Source organism: Aedes aegypti, chromosome 3 (genome assembly GCF_002204515.2).
Source record: "Aedes aegypti strain LVP_AGWG chromosome 3, AaegL5.0 Primary Assembly, whole genome shotgun sequence".
In the NCBI taxonomy this organism is placed as follows: domain Eukaryota; kingdom Metazoa; phylum Arthropoda; class Insecta; order Diptera; family Culicidae; genus Aedes; species Aedes aegypti.
Window position 1 is genome coordinate 311328353 of NC_035109.1, and position 14863 is coordinate 311343215.

Genomic DNA, 14863 nt, shown 5'->3' on the forward strand with positions numbered 1-14863 from the left:
GGAATGTTAGGGTGTAACCTTTGCTATTTGGGGACCGTGTTTACCTCTGCATCTCCACACAGGTTATTGGGAGGGATGCTTGTTAATGAGGAGGATCGTTGGATCACAGGTTTCACTTTGATAACACTGCGGAACACGTTTTTGTTTCAAGCACCAAAATACTGTATTCACTGAACAGCAACCGCAAGGTTGCTGAATCCATTGCGGTTTTCAAAAATATCATATCACGTCAGATTTTTGAGATATTAGCTGTTGAAAATGTTAAATTTGACTGTTTAAACCAACTTACATGCAAGTTGTCTTGCTTGTATGACAATTAAATTGCTTAATTTGCCACAGAATTCGATCTTAATGTGTATAACAATACTTTTCAAGAAAGTACACAATACTTTATATGCTCAAAATTTATTTAAAGAGGGTTTAGATGCAATCGATTTAACCTAAATTGTATCGTGCAATTCCAACCAAATTATATCTTATTCTAAATAAATTAAAATTAAAATGGCGTTTGTATGTCACAAAATGGCTTGAGAATGGGTCAACGGATTTGCACAATTCTGTCACTGTTGCGTTCGACAGGGGATGCGACGTGTTTGTGCGGGAAAACGTCTAGAAAAGTTTTCAGTAGAGTCAGGAAAACGAGAAAAAACTAGAAAAACTTAAAAGTAGATGGAGTACCGTGTACCTTTTAATTCCGCTCCTAAATGCTTATCTTTGACAGATACGCGTATTTCGACTACCACTTGCAGTCTTCTTCAGTGTCAGTTACTCGTATCCACTGAAGAAATCGTCGCATCTCTCTACCTTAAATACAAACACCAGATAAGTACCTACGCAATCAATCTACCCAGGAAAAAATTTCGACAGGAGTATACCTGTCATGTCTTGGTCAAAAATTGAAAAGGGGGATAATAATAACTATACAAATCCCTAATTATCTACCTATGTATTCAAGCTCGTTTATATTTCTTACATACAAACTTAAACAGCCTTGACTGTCCGTTTCCTTGATCCCTATTAAGAAGTAGTGAAGGCTTTTGTTTGTAAATTTCTAAACTTTCAGCGACGTCTAGTTTCCAAGATGAAGATACGCTTCGTACGATATCTATGTTATCGCTTGTCATTTGATGTCCATCCTGGAAAACATGTTCAGCCACTTTTGATTTAAAATCATACGCTAATCCCTTTTCTAATTCCTTGCCCGCTTTTTTTTACCTCAGCAATATGCTCTTTGTATCTTATTTCTAGAGTTCGTTTTGTTTGTCCTATATAGATTTTATTACAATGGGGGCATGAAATTTTATATACTCCTGCTCTATTCAGTTTATTAATTTTATCCTTTGTTGATCCTAATCTAGATAAGCATTTGGGAGCGGAATTAAAAGGTACACGGTACTCCATCTACTTTTAAGTTTCTCTATTTGAGATTCTGCTCAGAGGATTCGAACATTCATTAAAGAGAGAAAAAAACTAATCTGTCATTTTGAATGGCAAATTTCATGATATCTTTCAACAGCCTACTTGATGGCAAGACGAAGTTTGCCGGGACCACTAGTCTAAAATATAAGGTAAAGTATAATTCTACATTCTTGGTGAATTAGACCACATAAAATTTTGGTAAATCATACCTTAAATTTCACGTTAACTTCAATAAAACCAGTGTTTTACACAACTTTGGCGACGTGTAGCTAAAAATTGTGACGTGCTGGAACATTTCTAAGAACGGCATCAGATTCAGCGATCCCAAATCTACTGGAGACACATGATTTGATCCTTGAGACACGCGAAAATGTCATTTTTGTTACGCTGTGTAAGCGATTAGACCATGATAAACAATTATTTTTGAGATATTAACATGCATTCAAATAATAAATTTTCAATTAATATGAAACATTTCTATGTAGAAGAGAATAATGTCGACACACTCACAACATTCCTACAGCTATCAGGACGAAAGCATGTGGTACCAAATTTTACTCATATGAAAAGAAAAAAAAACTCGAATTGCTGGACCATCACAGAACACTCTTATGCCAACACTTACATTGGCGAACTATTCAAAGTTTGTTGAATAAAGTGAACGTTTTGCAAGTTTACATTTCGTATAGAAGTCGTACGGGAAACACACTCAAAATACTTAAAAAGATTATTTTATCACTTTTAAAGCATATTTCAATTTATTAGATAAAATAATTTATTTTTTCGAAGATTCAGAATAATTCTTTTTTGTACTCTTACCACGGTGCTCACTGAACCGTTATTATCAGAAAAAATCTCCATTATTTTTGTACTCATCAGTCGTTTTCTATGACTAAGGTGCACGTCCGAGCAAAATTTAAAAAACGTTTTAGGGCCCATTTTGAAGTTTTGTGCATTTATAAATCCACAAATTTGAAGGGAATCACTGATATTCATACGTGTTTTTATTATCGTATTAAGCATAACAAAAATACCATCTAAACTTGGTTTAAAGTTGTTTTTTTCTGATTACTTATAATCCTTAGCGGAGTCTTGCTTCAAAAATAAATAAACGACAATTAAATTTTGATTTGCGTCCTTTTTGAGACATAATCATAAAAAGCACTAATTTTAAATACATTAAAGAGTTATTCATGTTCAAATGCTGTCGATTATGAACCACAAATGCATGTCACAAACATTTTTCAAAATAAATTGATTTTTAAAAGGCTCAAGCGCTTTGGGGCTTTACGGAGTCAATTTGATCGTGTTACTACATTATTCATTGCAGCACAATTGTCTGCATTGTTTGATAAAACCCATGTTCTCAAATTTCAATTTATTTTAAATGTAATATTCTTAACGCTTATGGTTGCATGTTGTATAACAAAGTGCTAGAGTGAAACCTCCATCAGTCGACGTTCCAGAACTCGAAATCGATTATTGGTTACTATAATGATCCCCTCAAACAGCTTTCAAAGCATTTCTGTTCCATATTTCCATGAGTCAGATTTTTTTTCTTAATCCTAACCAGTTATAGCAGCTGGTGATTCTTAGCTTGACAGCTTAAATGTAGGGTTTAAACCAGATACAATGACTAACTATGCCACAGAATATTTAACGATTTCTCAGAAACCAAAACTGAAAGTCATATCATTTAATGTGTTTTGTGTAAGTTAAACTTATAAGCTAATGCATGTGAATTATACACTAAGAACTGTCTACCTAATTTTTGAGTTTAGTTTACTCAAAATTCAGTATATTGATTATTCTTTCATCCCAAAAATTTCTCTCTCTTCCCCACGAATGTCAACGGTTGTTTGGATAAATACATTTTCTCAAGTTTGAGTTGAAAGAATTTAATTGCAAGTGTATTCGCGTTTCCGTGTAACGCATGAAAAATCAATAGTAAGCTCATGTTCGTTCAGTATTCTATGAAAGCCAAAAAATAAATGTCTACTCATGTTTACCTAGTCATGCAAATTTTTGAGCTAATGTATAATAATATTTAATAAAATGTAATATAACATAATATAATGTTTTATTTTCTTAAGAGCTTTTCTTATTTCACTGTTTATTGTTAGGTTTTTAACGTTTATTTATCATTGCTTATTTTATAGATTTACCGGAAGTAAATATTTGTTGAGCTTCTTTGATTTGTTTATTGCTCAAAATGCTCAATCCATTTCTTATGACGGATTGTTTATTCGCTCCTTTTTGAAAAGACGAATTCCATATCAAATCGGTCAGCCACAGAACTCGACCATCTTTGATTTGCAGAAAATTTTGCACATGTTTTTGGTTTGATAGAATAAGTGTTTTCCATAGAAAAATCGTTCATTTTGACTAGAGAATAACTTTTGAAAATGGCCTATCAATTTTCGCATGCAACTTATTTAAAAAATTCCAACTCTTTCAAATTACGCAAAAACCCCATTATTAATATTTTTTTTAATTTTTACCCTTGAATTTTGATAGTAGACAGATGTTTATGACAAAGTTTCATGGTGTAGAAATTTTTAATAAAAAGGTTTTTCTTGGTTCAACTTTTGGTCGATTTCCAAATTTTAGTTTTTTGTCAAAATAAATACGTGCTGATGATACAATGAGAATTTTGAAATTTTTCTGAAACATAATGGTTATCTGGAAAACTTTTTGAGAAGTAGCCATTTCCGAATTATACGAAGTTTAATGCTAAAAATTATTAATTTCATAATATAATAGGCCATTTATTTAATTATTCGCGATTATCCATCAAAAATAATAATTAAGTGGAAAGAAATATGGCATCTTTTCTCTAAAACGTAGTGCTCTTGATGGAGAATCGCGAATAACTTGTGAAAATGGCCTATTTCATTATAAAAATATTATTTTTGCTTTGAACATGATATAATTCGAAAATGACTACTTCTAGAGATAATCATTATAGTTCAGAATAATTTCAAGATTCGTTGTGTATTGTCAGAACGTATTTATTTTGACAACCAAAAACAAAATCTTGAAAGTCTACCGAAAGTTGTTCTTAGAAAACCTTTTTAATCAAAAAATTCTTCATCATGAAACTTTTATTATTATTATTATTACCTTTATTAAAGAGATTTTCAGTCGTATGGCTAGTTCCTCTCCGTATCATGAAACTTTGTTTCAAACATCTTTTTACTATCAATACTGTATGGTGAAAATTTAAAAAAATATTAAAAATTGAATTTTTGTGTAAATTTTAAAAGTTTGATTTTTGAATTTTTCATTAAAAAATAAATATTTTTTCAGTGTATATTTTTTTTGTAGTCCAAACGGTTCACTACAACTTCTTAATACAACATTTTCTTTAAAATAAACAGTTTCAGTGTTGGCATTTTTCTAATAAATTGCAAGGAAATAAAGTCAGTTTTAAAACTAATTCATGAGTCAAAACGATCAATTTTTCTATGGAAAACACTTATTTTACCTACCACTTATTCGTCTTTTAGGCCCGCTTAATACTTCTAAAGGGTCAACAATCAAATTGTAAACAAATCGGGTTTTGATACCATTGGATAGCATCTTCCAACACTTACAAACTATGCAAACATCGTCAGCATAATCATAAAACTAACGGTTATATATTCGATTTTCAAAACGGCCAATAACCGCTTTTATCGACATCATTAATTTGCCCCCTGCCCAAAACAGCCAATATCGGTTCTCTCTCCACCAAGAGGGCATACAATCGAACAATTTCGCAAACTGTCATTGACATTTGCATGTCGAGAGGCCAATGACTCTCTTTTGCTCATTCGCTGAAAAACGAAAGGCCTTGAGCCAAGGCACGCTAATAAAATTGAAGTTGGCTTATAAGAAAGGACCCATGCCTGGTTGAAAATCGAAAATGGGCCAAGCATTTAAACTCATATTTTTTTACAGTTTCCAGAATAAAACTGGTTATTAACGTGTAGTAATATAAAATCGTCACGCAGCGAGCAAGAAATCACATTGATTGATTTAAATACTGATAAATAGGAACTGAAAATGTGATGAACAGTATTCACATAGAATTGTCTCAAAATCAACGATCGTAGGATTGGCCCTTTTGAATTGTTTCGCGAGATATTTTAGCGAAAAGCGACAATAAGTTTGAATTCCAACGATATGTGCCTGGTTTTACTGATAATCAGTGACGAAAAGTGTCAAGAATATCTGCTGAATCGGATCAAAAACGAAATAAAACGCTCGTGAGAATCAGATTGCTGATTCGTGAACGTATTCGAAGCTGTTCAGAGTCAACTGCGCTTTTGGAAAAAAATGCTATTTTCCCTTCAAGATTTCTGGTTTTCAAGGGAAAGTGGTAGTTTACTGTAGATTTGATGAATCAACATTTCCATAATAAGTCACTCGCGAGTAAAGGTCCGCGAACATTTTGATTTTTTTGGTGTGTTCTCCCGAGCAGGCGTGTGCAAACTTACTCACACCAGTCTGTTCATTGAGAATGAAAGAGAAGAGTGCATGTCTCTTATAATGTTTTGCTTGACGCAAGAATTCACAGTAGCCCAACGGAACAAGTTTTGTCCCAATCACCAAAATACCACTTTCTACTTAATTTGAGATATTAATTGTTCAAAATGGATTTATAGATTGAAGTCAGCTAGCATGTAAATGTATCAGCTAGTATGCTTAATTCACAAAAAATATATGTTTAAGTGCTAAAAAACAAGTCAACGAAGAGCAGTGTTTGATCCGTTGATTTTGTTGTACATGAGCAAGTGTCAAAATCAGCATCACATCTAGTCAGCACAGTGTTATTACGAAAATACCCAGACAACCAGAATGTACGTATAACGAATTCACCTTTTGCGTTATGCGATGCTTATATGCGCAAAGTTTGACGTATAAGATGTTGCGAAAAGGCCTTATACGTACAAAAGTGGAGGCGATATACGTGCATATTTGATATGATGAAAAATAACATACAATACGAGTGTGTAAATTTTATTGCGATCCGACTTACTTTGTACGAGTATACGGAACGAAACGAAATGTACGTATGAAGTCATAAAATAGCGTTTTATGCGAGAAAACTCATCGATCAAACGATATTAACCACCATGTAGTGCCGATTTGATGAAATTTGTGTAAATAAACGACTTTGTTCGTAAAGTAATAGGGGAAATCAGGGTAAAACCGACACTGTGGGTAAGCTCGACATCCTTTGATTTTTCATGTTTTGAGCAGATTTTCAAGCAGTTTCCACCACGCTCTATCTTAACTTGTGTAATGTTGTGTTTCGAATGACATTACAATTGACGCTATCAATAAACTGTCAAAATAAACAACAAAATCATATTGGATAACATAGAAGCAACAGCAGTTGCAATATTTCGCTGTTATTCTTTAACTATTTCGCATGTGAAATTTTTAAAATGTTATTATTTGTTCTGCGTCTTCATCATCATTTACTATTATTACGTTGATAACAACATGAAGGAGAAATTATTTTTTTGTTTTTTGACAGCTGAAAACGCTATTGAAAAATAAATGTCCACTCGGGGTAAGATCGACACATTTATTTGAGGCAAAATCGACACCTTTCTTTGCTTCATAATCTAATGTTTTCGGATTCAAGTGAAGTTCACGGATGGCGAACTTGTTAACATGTAAAATATGACACTATATGACTTGCCACAGGCAATGATTAGGTTAAAAAAAATATTTCCATGTTATCGGGTTTTAGTTTATTTGATGAAGCTTGAAGAAATTTTTCTCATCTTAATTGAAGAATTAATAGAATTTAATGCAAGCGAAAAACATATTTTTACGGAATTAATCTTATTGTATATTTACAAACCATAAGGTTCGACAGTTTTTATTATCTGAAAATAATTACACTTCTCTGTTTTGTTTAAATAAAACGGTTTTTATTTTCACAACCAATCATTCGCTACAACTTTATCTTCGTAAGCATTCCATGAACACAAATTAATAATATCCATGAGTATTCACCCCAACTTTATAATCTTAGCATGGGACACTTGAAATTTTCACATATATTTAGTGGATCTTTGGCCTCTCCTCAATAATTTACGTAATATGTGAATAATCCTTTGGAGGCAGGGGTCATTAATGTCGAATGTCATGTTTAAAGCATGATGCGTTGTGATGGCGATGTTCACAACGTATAAATTCTACTCAAAGTGGATGTGTCGTTTTACCCCAACAGGGTGTCGATCTTACCCGTACTCTCAATTGTCTCCGCTAAAAGTGATGAGATATCAATTTAATTTAAATCAATATATAACCTTTATTTATCATCCAGCCATCGCAAGGATTGATAGATTTATAACCAATATGTGATTCTACAACAATTTTAGGTTCGTTTAACAAAGGAAAGTACACAAATTTTATCAATTAGCTTAGGGTGTCGGTTTTACCCCGAATTCCCCTATGCGACTTCTAATTGTAGGGGAAGTGGTGGCAAAATGAACAGGGGTGGTAAAACACCCTGCCTTTAACCGAGTTAAAACAAATGTCAATGTATTTTTGTCACGCACGGACAATTTAGAGCATAAATCGGAGTGTTCGGGTTGATACGAAGGTCTATTGAAGTAAAAATATCAACGAAAACTAAGATTTTAGATAACCACGTTTGAAAATTTAACCCACGTCATTTTGTGCTCGGAGGTCTTGAGGTTTTTCAGTGAGGTTAACATCTTTATGATATGATGTCAAATCTGGTACCATTTGATTTATTTTTGTATGGATTACAATTCTTAATGGATATATATTCGGTAATGCAATGAAAATTCCCGAAAATATTTGTTTCGTTCTCGTTTTTTTTGCATGATGTTCATTTTACCACTAACAGCGGTTGTGTTTTTTCTGCGTCTGTCAAGATTTTTTCTCGTAAAATATAGAAAAGATGGATTTTCAACAGAATTTTGAATATTTATAGTGACTTAAAGTAGCCAATATGTGCATCATTCCTGTGACCCGGAGTGGTGCGGGTGTGTATATGCGAAACTAGATGTTGTAATCTGGGTCGGTACGGAACAGGAAGCAAGTGAATGCCAAGGATGGAAAGCCACTCGGCAGGATCGCAAAGTTTTTCCCGACAAACAAAACCAACAACGACGGGAACAAGTTCAATGCTGTGAAATTGTCTCACCGGTACAGTGTACTGTCAACGTTCATCAAGGGAAAATACAGGCAGGATTTGATAGCAGCGGGTTGAGCGATCCGAAGCTTGTGGTTTTGATGGGAAACTACAAAATGGCAACGTCGGTAGGTATTTATGGTGTCGATGGTAAACGGATGTGATGTATCTACCCAGGAGATGCAGAGGTGATCACGGTATCTAGTAACAACGGTAGTCACACTAACATTATTTCTATCATTTTACGGTAAGATACTTTATTAACACTGTATATGATATATTACTATATATTGGGTGTTGGGGAGGGGTAGCCTAAGGGAGTTAATTGAACTGTTGACTGGATGAAAGTGCGTGGGGTCGCCAGCCTTTTGTCATGAGAAAACAGCCTTAGTGTTGTCTTCCAAAGGTCTTCAAAGATATTAACTAGCCCTGCTACAACAATCCATCAGGTAGATCATACCATCCCGGTATGATTCTGCAGCCATAGGTAATCCTTGCGCTGATGGTGGCTAAATAATCATCATCATCATCATCATCATGTTCATTTTACCACCAACAGCTGTTCATTTTACCCACATAGTGCAGGTAAAATGAACATTTGCATCATTTTTTGCTTGCGATAAAAATATGTGAAAATTTAGCTATGATCGTCTGCATTCGTGTTGTTGATCTAGAAAACATCCCTATTTTTGATGCTGTGCGATAGAACTATACGAATTCCTTGTTTTTCTATGAGAAACAAGATGATATCCTTAAGGTGTTCATTTTACCACCCCTTCCCCTATGGGTAGTGCCGGTCATCTACCGTTCTGTCTCAAATTCAAAAGTTGTTTGAGAACTTGTGAAAAAATGGTGCAAAAATATAGAAAAACAAAAAAGTTATAACGATTCAAATATTCATTTTGCGATAAAAAATGAAGCTGCCGGTAGAAGGGTTAAGGTCTTCTTATTTATTTCATACCTTGCGAATGTTGATGCTTCTCAAGTTCAAGGTCTGTAAAGCTAGTTGACATAAATTTTATTTTCGAAATTATTCATTTGAATACGATTTTTTCGTGCTGTACGGAATTTGAATCAAGGTGTTCGGAATATGAGACAGAATAAATACACTGTTCGGCATTTAAATCAAAATGTTGTTCCATACTTTTACGTGAAAACAATACCAAACAAGTTTCACTAAACATTATTATTGACACACCCAATAGCAAACGGTTTGAATTTGTGCAGAAATCAAAAGTTTCACAATTATCAGATGCATTTAAAGTCACTGTTGGCCTTAAGGTGGAACAGTTTGGAATCTTACTTCTAAGATTGCACTTAAACTTCAAAGGCACTAATCTCCTGAAGGAAAGCTTAAAATAAGAAAATCAGGAACGTTTGCCTACTACATCTCCAATTTTGTGAGTTCGAAAATGCGAGGGGTCACAAGTCGGCCATCTTAGGATTCAGAGATTTTTTTTCTTTTTTTTATTAGTATCATTCCAAACATTACATTCATTTCTTATATCTTGGTGTTCTGTGTGATTAGACAACACTATCATCCTTATTTGGTAAAACAAATTTAAGATTCAATTAACATTTTGTTAATAACATATTACATTTCATTTCCCGTAGCAGTTCAGAGTTTTTACAGGTGAGTTGATTTCACCTGCTTATAAGAGAAAAAAAAAAACGCTTTGAATATACTTAACCTAACTTAACCTAAACATATAACGCATTAATCGTTTCAATAGAAGATTGTAACGATTTTTGCCTGAAATTATTGATTATTTTATTTGAAATTTGTTCCAAAGTTTCAACATTGGATATTCTATGTAACTCATTGGTACTATACCCGAGAGTAAGCTTCAGAATCATTTTCAAAATTTTATTTTGAATTCTCTGCAGAGCTTTCTTCCTGGTATTACAACAGCTAGTCCATATTGGTACAGCATACAACATGGCTGGCCTGAAAATTTGTTTGAATATCAAAAGCTTGTTCTTAAGACAAAGTTTTGATTTTCTATTAATAAGGGGATAGAGACATTTTACATATTTATTACATTTGGCTTGAATGCCCTCAATGTGATTTTTGAAAGTTAAATTCTTATCTAGCATGAGCCCTAGATACTTAACTTCATCTGACCAATTTATTGGAACCCCTCTCATCGTGACAACATGTCTACTTGAAGGTTTCAAATAAAGAGCTTTTGGTTTAAGTGGGAATATTATTAGTTGAGTTTTGGAAGCATTAGGAGAAATCTTCCATTTTTGCAAGTATGAAGAAAAAATATCCAAACTTTTTTGCAATCGACTACAGATGACACGTAGGCTTCGTCCTTTGGCGGAGAGGCCTGTGTCATCCGCAAACAAAGATTTTTGACATCCCTGAGGTAATTCAGGTAAGTCAGATGTGAAAATATTGTATAATATAGGTCCCAAAATGCTGCCTTGGGGAACACCAGCTCTTACAGGAAGTCTTTCAGATCTGGAGTTCTGATAATTAACCTGAAGTGTACGATTTGACAGATAACTTTGAATTATTCTAACAATGTATGTTGGAAAATTAAAGTTTTTTAATTTTACAATCAAACCTTCATGCCAAACACTGTCGAATACTTTTTCTATGTCTAGAAGAGCAAGACCAGTAGAATAGCCTTCAGATTTGTTGGAACGGATCAAATTTGTTACACGTAAAAGTTGATGAGTGGTCGAATGTCCATGGCGGAATCCGAACTGTTCATTGGCAAAAATTGAATTTTCGTTGATGTGGGCCATCATTCTGTTCAAAATAACCTTTTCAAAAAGTTTACTGATGGAGGAAAGCAAACTGATTGGACGATAGCTAGAAGCTTCTGCAGGATTTTTGTATGGTTTTAAAATTGGAACAACCTTAGCATTTTTCCATTTGTCAGGAAAATATGCTAATTGAAAACATTTGTTAAATATATCAACTAAAAATGATAAGCTACTTTCTGGAAGTTTCTTGATGAGGATGTAGAAAATTCCATCATCGCCAGGAGCTTTCATGTTTTTGAATTTTTTAATAATAGTTCTCACTTCTTCCAAATCAGTCTCCATGGCATTTTCGAAAACGTTCTCTTGATTGAGAATATTTTCGAACTCCTGAGTAACTTCATTTTCAATTGGACTAGTAAGTCCTAAATTAAAATTGTGCGCACTTTCAAACTGCATAGCAAGTTTGTGAGCTTTTTCGCAAATAGTTAGTAATAATTTGTTTTCCTCTTTCAAGGCTAGTATTGAGCTTCTGAGGTTTTTTCAAGATTTTAGATAATTTCCAAAAGGGCTTAGAGCCAGGGTCCAATTGAGAAATTTTATTTTCAAAATTGTTGTTTCTTAAATCTGCAAAACGCTTCTTGATTTCTTTGTGCAAACCCTGCCATATAATTTTCATAGCAGGATCGCGAGTGCGTTGAAATTGCCACTCTCCTCACCACACTCCTCACTCCTCACTCCTCCTCCTTTAAGATCATCGTCTATAATCACGGATTCAAATTTTACTTCACATTTTGGAATTGCAATGCTCCGGGCTTCAACAATGGAATTTGTTAAAGTTTCAAGAGCATTGTCAATATCAAGTTTAGTTTCTAAAGAATTGTTAACATCAAGATTAGAGTCAACATACGTTTTTTATATATTCCAGTTGGCTCGTAAATAATTGAAAGTGGAGCTGATAGGATTGAGAATCGCTTCTTGGGATATTTGAAATGTAACAGGGACATGATCAGAATCAAAATCAGCATGAGTAATCAGTTGGCTACAAAGATGACTAGAGTCAGTTAAGACCAAATCAATCGTAGACGGATTTCTAGAAGAGGAAAAACATGTAGGGCTATCAGGGTATTGGATTGAGAAATATCCTGAAGAGCACTCATCAAATAAAATTCTGCCGTTGAAATTACTTTGAGAATTATTCCATGACTGATGTTTGGCATTAAAGTCACCAATGACAAAACAAATTTGACTTATTGCGAGTCAATTTTCGCAAGTCAGTTTGGAGCAAATTAACTTGCTGTCCAGAGCATTGAAAAGGCAAATAGACAGCTATGAAAGTATATTTACCAAACTGTGTTTCAACAGAAACATCTAAAGTATCAAAAACTTTAGTTTCAAATGATGAAAACAGTTGATGTTTTATACGCCTATGAACAGTGCTGGGAATGGTAATAGTAGTAGGCTTGAATTTTCGCGATAATCACGTGGCTCTCCCAGTACAGTAGTTCAAAAACGTGAATCTCATCAAGTAGCCTATGTTGGGTGCACGAATTTTCTAAATCATGAGTGTCATTGAAGGCTCTAAATGCGGGAAATAGAACATTTTTCTACAGTAATTCTGGGTTGCCCTTAACAACGGGTGTTTTGCTATTTTCAAGGCATTTTGCCTACAGCAGCGATGGGCGTGAAGGGCAATTCCAAAAATTGGATTTATGGTTAGCCCCGCAATTAGAGCATATGAACTTGGTGGTATCTTCCTTCACTGGACAGACGTCCTAGGCGTGAGAATCAGTCTTCAAGGATCATCATTGCTGCACAGATTTTTTGAAAAGCATGCTTTGAAAATATCAATGCTTCGTGTAGGATTCGCGCCTTTTCAATTCAATTGCTCCTGTGCTCACTTGATCAAAAATAATGCATCATTGATTCAAATCATTTCAAAGCAAACTCCATACTCTAGACAGACCAGCATAGCATAGAAAAAATCGCTGTGTAGAATAACGGTTTTCAGCTGAAGGTGGATGGGTTCGAACATCCCGTCGATTTCCTTGACGTCCCTGGGCATAGAATATCTTCCAAAGATTATCATCCTTATTCTTGTTTGCGGCGTATTGAATCTTATTCGTTCGAATCCATGTCCCATCTGATTTTGCTGGCGTAAATGGGAATGCAAATCGATTTTCGATTAAAAGCATACCTGGGTGAAAACTAATAATCATCCGGGCATAATGGAATTTGTTTGTCGGGTTAATGGACTTAGAAAGGGGATCTTTTGATACTTTTTTTAATTGAGTGCGAGAATAGAGGCGCGTATTATATGTAAAAACAAATTTTTCCATGATTTTTTTCATTTGGTAGATCTTTTTCAGACATTCCAAGAACATTTTTATTGCCACAAAACATAGGATAAAATATTGTGAAGTAATGCATAACAGAGTGTTGAAGATCAGGGTTCGTATAATATAGCCTTGTTCTGAACGGTGCAATAATAGTTGGGCTCCGTGAAATGATCCATGCCTCCCACAGCGCTACAGAGGTGGTGTTCTTGTTTGATCATGACGCCAATGCCATAAGCATGCATATTTGATAAAATATCATGCCATTTTCGTAGGAAAAGACAAAGGAAACTGATTGTGGCTGTAATAAAAAGATGATTACATTTACGTTTATATAGAATACATGAGCAAATTCAACTGATACTCAATAACAGGTATAGTAGTGCGTAGAGCAACAACCATAGATGACTTGAATTCTGAATAATAATTCTGTTCAAACAACTTCGTGTACCATTTTGATAATTATTATCACTTGTTAACCATTGACGCGCACTTCGTGAATTCGCGATGAAAAGAAAACAGTGTGCGTTGCTAGGCCTACCAGCAATGCTTGTTATCCCTCTGCAGCTTAGTCTACCTTGTTGAATGAGTCACAAATGATTCAGAAAAATGATGCAGTATTTTCACCGAAATGATAGGATCAAATCAAAGCCTTGTTGGATTGAAAAATAAGGATCGTGCATTCTCTTTCTCGTTGTTTTATGAATCAAATCAACGCAAAGCAAAGGCAAATTTGAAGACTGGTGAGAATAACCTCCGCAAATCATGCATTTAGCATCCATGCGACAATTTTTTGTACCATGACCCCACTTTTGGCACCGACAGCACTGAGTGGGGTTCTGGTAATTTCCTCCAGGTTTCTGGAAATATTCCCATGTCACACGGACATCAAACAAAAGTTTTGTTTTTTTCTAAAGCTATAATATTATTTAGTTCTTTTTTGTTAAAGTGAACTAAATAAATTTTTTGAGAAAGTCCTTTCCGAACAATGCAAGATTGAGTTCTCTTTTTCATAATGATTACTTGGACTGGGGAAAATTCAAATAAATCATTTATACCATTTTTGATCTCTTCAGGTGATTTATAGTCACTTGAGAGACCTTTCAAGACAACTTTGAACAAACGTTCAGTTTTGTCGTCATAAGTAAAAAAATTGTGCTTCTTCTCTTCAAGATGTTTGAGAAGAAGTTCGCTATCTTTAAGAGTTTCCGGCAAAACGCGACAGTCT

The 14863-nt window shown here is 34.3% G+C and overlaps 1 protein-coding gene and 1 long non-coding RNA gene across 3 annotated transcripts in view; one reads left to right on the forward strand and one right to left on the reverse strand.

The window, feature by feature from the left end:
- The window catches only part of LOC5569778 (prolactin-releasing peptide receptor), a 539879-nt gene that overhangs the window by 302375 nt on the left and 222641 nt on the right, over positions 1 to 14863 (forward strand). The window lies entirely within an intron of this gene.
- On the reverse strand, positions 13669 to 14376 carry LOC110677815. Of its 2 annotated transcripts, none has more exons than XR_002501210.1 (2): positions 14000 to 14376; positions 13669 to 13936 (listed from the first exon to the last, which is right to left on the reverse strand). It is a non-coding gene; the product is annotated as an uncharacterized LOC110677815 (long non-coding RNA). The 2 variants fall into 2 exon arrangements; XR_002501211.1 differs by having other exon boundaries at positions 13994 to 14376.